Raw genomic sequence first — 4,981 nt, forward strand, 5'->3', positions numbered from 1 at the left:
CTTGTGGATACGGTATTAACAAATCTCCTAAGTTAATAAAAGCAAACCGTTTACTCATAAAATTTAATGTACGAAATGAGGAACAGGGAGCTTCGTGTTAAGATTCAATACGAATTCCACTACGAAAACTCCGATAAAATAATGAACGAATAAAATGAAAGAGAGAGACTTGATATGTGGGTAGAACAGACGATAGATAGAAGAGAGGATGGACTTACTGGCTCGTAACTCTTATTAGTATGACGTGTTAGACTCAAAATAGTTGATGATAGTTGTCTGGGGTGTGTGTGTGTGTGTGTGTGTGTGTGTGTGTGTGTGTGTGTGTTATATTATTCTTACAGCAAAAGGAAAAAAGAAAAACAGACTCCCATAAATATGAACATTTTCTCTCTCTCTCTCTCTCTCTCTCTCTCTCTCTCTCTCTCTCTCTCTCTCTCTCTCTCTCTCTCTCTCTCTCTCTCTCTCTCTCACTTCATCGCTTCTCCACTGTGTATGCTAACCCAGTTTCACTTCACTTCCTCTGGCGGCGTGGGTATCTACTGCTGCTGCTATTCGCTCCTTCCCCGTCAACACCGCTAGGGGGCTGAGGGATGCCCGGCCATTAGCTCTGCTAGTGTTTACTTTCTGTAGCCTCGGTGTCAAGGGTAGCGAATGGAGGGGACAGAGCGAATGGAGGGGACGGACTGACTCGTAGTACAGTGCAAGGATGTTCATGATTATAAATAGACTAGTAATTTTCGCTCGATTCATTTTGTGTATTGGTGTAAGATCCGAGAATACTCGATTGTTTTTTGAGGATGTTCATAATTGCGAAGTTGATAGATTTAGTTTTGTTTCGATTTAACTTGTTTGTTGTTGTAAAAGCCATAAATTTAATCAATACTTTTATTTTTTTACATGACTTTTTTTTTTGTCTCCAAGCGAAACTACACACACACACACACACACACACACACACACACACACACACACACACACAGACACACACACAAACACTATCACTATTATAACCAATCGGTATCGTTTTCATTCTGGGGCTCAGTGCAGTTACCTTATTATGGAAGACAATAGGTATAGGCAAGCTAACTTTGAATAGTCTTTCATCGCATCCTTTGTCAGACTGGGCGAAATGCAGACCCGGTACAATTGGGGATCAGTTTAATTTCATCTACATTAATCACTTTTCATGTAGCTCTGATCAGCTTTCATATCCCGCCCCCTCTCTCTCTCTCCCTCCCTCTCTCTCTCCCTCTCTCTCTCTGGAACAACAAAGAGAAGTCCATATCACACTGGTCGGCCCGAGTACGATAGCCTGACCTTCTACCACAAAGTTCCCGTCTGCTCAATAAAAGGCTTAGTGTTGACTTTACCTTAGCTGGATGCTGCGGTGTTAACGGCGGGGAAGATGGAGGCCGTGGCGTTAGGCCCCTTTCAGACGTATCGACTTTACGCCGTCCGCCGTCTAGGACCCAGCGCCGTGCATTCCAGAGAGAGCGCCGTGGTGTCGACGGCGGGCGCCGTTGACACAACGGCACGGCCTGTGCCGTCCACCTGCCAGTTGCCTCCATTCTTTCATCATGGACACACAGGACCACCTGCTCTACCTATATTACTTATATTTAAAAAGAAAAAAACAACGTTCACACAGCAGAAAGTGGGTCCAAAATATCAATGTTGCCAGACCAGTGGTTGGAGCTGGGAAAGACTGTGATTCATCATTGTTTAAGGAGACACAGCTTTGGAGAGACATTGCTAACAATGATCTTCCTATCCCCAAGCCAAAGCCCTTGTCTGAGTCTATACCAGGTTGCACTCCATATGTGTTTGTTGGAGACGAAGGATTTGGTATTCACATGAATCTTATGCGACCTTACTCAGGGAAAATTATGGATCAGCAAAAAAGAGTTTTCAACTACCGGTTGAGTAGAGCAAGGAGGTACGTAGAATGCTCATTTGGGATATTGTCTAATAAATGGAGAGTATTCCATAGGCCACTCAATGTGTCAGTGGAACTGAGTATGAAAATTGTACAGGCATGTTGTGTACTGCACAATTTTGTGAGAGAGCGAGATGGTTACAACTTCGAAGACACACTCACAATCGAAGGATTTAATGCCATTCCATACATGGAGGGTGAACGCGGAAACAAATCTGGTAATGATATCCGCAAAGCTTTTGCTGAGTACTTTATGACACAAGAAGGGTCAGTTGCGTGGCAGTGGAAAATGTAAAGAAGACAATGATGATGTATAGGAGTAACCTGTTAGCCTGTTACATTATACAAGACTTAGCTGATTATGACTGTATACTAAGGTAGTATTTATTGTATACCTAAGCACGTATCGCATGTATGTCTTCATACTTAGGTATCAGTATAACTAATATTTTCATTATATATGAATCACCAGCCATATGAACATTTTTTTTAGTTGGAGCATAGAGTTTGGGAATAAAAACATGTATAAATAAATAATAAATATGTACATGAATTTTGTTTCTGTATTCAATATATTCTGTAGTGGGGTGGACAAGCTGCTACTGTACAACAGAATAAATTGGGGTGAGGTAACAACCACCTGAAAAAATTTCACACACACACACACACACACACACACACATCTACGAATGGAAGCACAAAGGAATCATAAACAAACATAGAACACATTAACACAAACAAACATTATCTTGATCAACACAAGACATACCTTGCACACTAGACATTAATATGAAAAGTTCATGTACTCACCATATTTGTTCTTTGCATCGTCACTCATAGACTCAAAGCCCGGGTTCAGATGATTGCAGACTTCCCTCCATGCTGCAGTGGTTTCAGTCTTGGACTTATATGCTTCAAGGCTTTTGTCCCAGAGAACAGGCCTCTCTTCAACCAGGCTAATCAACAATTCAACGTCTACATCAACGTCTTCCATTATCAATGGTGAGCAATACTATAAACACGTCTGTGGTCAGGAAACGACTGAAGTGGTGTGACACGCTACTCGCGCCGTCCACTTCAGACGGCGGAACGTCGACACGTTTGAACAAGTCCATAGACGTCGACGGCGCAACGCCGTGCCATTTCCAAATGGGCGCCGTTGTGACAACGGCGGCCGTCCACGGCGCCAAGTCGTTCACGGCGTCGGTCGATACGTGTGAAGGCGTCCATAGACATCCATGGTTATTTGAGAGAACGACGTCGTGCCGTGGACGGCGGACGGCGTAAAGTCGATACGTCTGAAAGGGGCCTTATTAGGGGAGAGCACACCCATCATGAGCACACCAAGCATGGCCGCCAGCACGCTGTAAGGGAGGACAAGAGGCAAACTATTACGGTGGTGTTAATGGTATGTGTGTAGATCGTGAAGGTTTGGTTGTTCTTCTGTCGGAACCTGCTATGGCTGCGAGGGTTAGCGGTTTGTCTATATATATATATTTTTTTCTACTGATTTACTCGTATCTGTTTATATGTCTGTTTGTCTAACTATCTATTCATTTATCTATCTATCTATCTATCTATCGAAGTATCCCCACATCTATCCATTCACCTATTTAATTTGTAGCCAATTTCATTATTTTTCTCTCTCTCTCACACACACACACACATACACACACACACACACACACACACACACACACCAGTTACATAAAGCCCGAGTTGCGTATCGAATACCACGGAAGACTGATATCACTGCTGACTATCGAATATACACAAGAAATGGTCTATTCCGGAGGGTGTGGGGGAAGTGATATTGAAAGGCTGGCGGGCTTCCCTCCTTCACTCCCTCTTGCCTCACCGCGAGGGAAGAGGTGTTGGGGGAAATACAACGCCGCACTCAATCCTTCGGGGGAAATAAACTGCATGGAAAATCTATATAGCGTGACTCGAAGACGTGATATTGATCAAATTCGTCAGTTATGTAAAAAATAAAAATAAGTAAATATTAGTCATTTGTTTATAGCTAGTGTATGAGGGATCTTAGTTTGAGAGAGAGAGAGAGAGAGAGAGAGAGAGAGAGAGAGAGAGAGAGAGAGAGAGAGAGAGAGAGAGAGAGAGAGAGAGAGAGAGAGAGAGTTAAAATTTCTGTTAAAACTACTGCTCAACTACACAATATTTCTCTCCATTACACATTCCGTCTGGTCTAAGGATCGTGCTTCTCGTCGCAAATTCCTCTTACTACCAATTATCAGAAACGAAAGTTATCCGAAAGTTTCCTCTTTGGCGTTCCTAAGTAATTGACGATTACCGTGAGATTCAGTAAGACATGAAAGAGTAACACAAATATAGCGTGCAAGGAAGAACGCCTTTCACCTTCAACTCAAAGCCAAGATAAAGCAAGTATGAAAATTATGCTTTGAAAATAATGCCGAAACAGAGGGAAATTCTCAAAAAGTATTTATTTCCAGTATTGCTTACATATTTTGAAGACCTGAGAAAAAAAGAGTCGTGGTCGTTCTTTTTGGTGTCTTAAGTATGTCCTCTATAAAATATCACAGGTTAAGTTTTCAATTTCTTATTTTATATTTGAGACAAGGTAAAATAAAAGCTTCAGACTGGTTTGCTCTTTTTTTTCGAGTTTCAATTCAATAGTTTCTCTCCCTCCACGGGTGTTTGAGCGTTAAGGCTGCGTCTCCACTGAACCGTGGCGTCTTGGCAACTTACAATGAAATGCTTTTATATTATCAGACTAAGATAAAGCGAGCTTACGGAGTTTAGTCCTGCGCAAGCTGCCACCACCATTAACCCGAGCGTGCCCCATCACTCCTGACCCGCCATCACATTGCACATCACTGCAGCCTCAATCCCTGCCCCCAGATGACACCCACCACTCCGAACCGGTCCCGTCCATTACGATTTTTCCCCTGGCACCATCAAGCTCTACTCACCACTCACCAATCAAACATGGCTTAGCAAAGGGATTCAGCCACAAACACGCATCAGGACCTCGTGTCGACCGTCAGCCACACACTACCACTGCACGTC

General features: G+C 43.0%; 1 protein-coding gene across 3 annotated transcripts in view; it reads right to left on the reverse strand.

Moving 5' to 3' along the window:
• Positions 1 to 1,923, reverse strand: part of LOC135096849 (valine--tRNA ligase, mitochondrial-like) — a 19,436-nt gene extending 17,513 nt beyond the window's left edge. For 2 of the 3 annotated variants that reach the window (XM_063998625.1, XM_063998624.1), the window contains exon 1: positions 1,371 to 1,923. The gene's annotated coding sequence lies outside the window, so the exon portion shown is untranslated. The remainder of the gene's footprint in view (positions 1 to 1,370) is intronic. The other variant, XM_063998622.1, reaches the window with a different exon arrangement.
• Between the last annotated feature and the right edge of the window lie 3,058 nt (positions 1,924 to 4,981).

This window comes from Scylla paramamosain, unplaced genomic scaffold (genome assembly GCF_035594125.1).
Source record: "Scylla paramamosain isolate STU-SP2022 unplaced genomic scaffold, ASM3559412v1 Contig8, whole genome shotgun sequence".
NCBI classification, from domain to species: domain Eukaryota; kingdom Metazoa; phylum Arthropoda; class Malacostraca; order Decapoda; family Portunidae; genus Scylla; species Scylla paramamosain.